We start from the raw sequence: 815 nt of genomic DNA on the forward strand, positions 1-815 counted from the left end.
GTTTGAGTAGACAAGAGGATATCAAATGGGTAATGATTTACTATTTAATATATGAAACGAGTTGAATATTGTCCAGATGTTACAAGCATAGTTTCAAAAAAGCAAGACATTATTTAACAACGTTATTTCCCGTTTATTTGACATTATTGTACATGATTTCCCATATTGCATTACTGTTATCACATTGTTTATTTTCAGTACAAATTATTAAGATAGAAAGAAGAATGAATATTTTTGTTCATTCTGACAGACGCTGTACGTTTGAGTCCTTGTGCTTAAAACGTGTCGCAACAAAAGTGGAAATAGTAGAGGTAGATTATACATTTTTGCAAACCTTAAATCAAAGAACAAGCGTGCATCCAAATAAAAAGAACAATTTATAAATGACAAAGTCATTTGTCAACACAAAACGTCTTATGCATGTGATATCACATTGTTTGATACGGTACACAGCACCGGTTCAACAGGCAGACCATATACAGTGCCAGTGTTAACATTGAAATACCAAATCCCAATTCAACATTACATTGTTGTGTTATTTTGATGAAAAGAAGATTACTGGATGTAGAAATACACATATTTTCTGTAATGTATTTTTGAGAGGATATTTCCAGTATTTGATTTGGAAGATTGGACTGTACAGGAGAAATACAAAAATTTTGTCTCGGTCTTGAATAGCATATTTACCGCAAAAGTAGGCTGTGTTTGGGTAAGGTTTTGTCAGGTTGAGAGATCGGTTTATGTCTACATTCTTCAGTGAACAAGTTGAGTTTATTTACTTCTGTAAGTCACATTAAAACTACGCTTATATCTAG

Source organism: Sinohyriopsis cumingii, chromosome 9, assembly GCF_028554795.1.
Source record: "Sinohyriopsis cumingii isolate HCF-2022 chromosome 9, ASM2855479v2, whole genome shotgun sequence".
NCBI lineage: Eukaryota > Metazoa > Mollusca > Bivalvia > Unionida > Unionidae > Sinohyriopsis > Sinohyriopsis cumingii.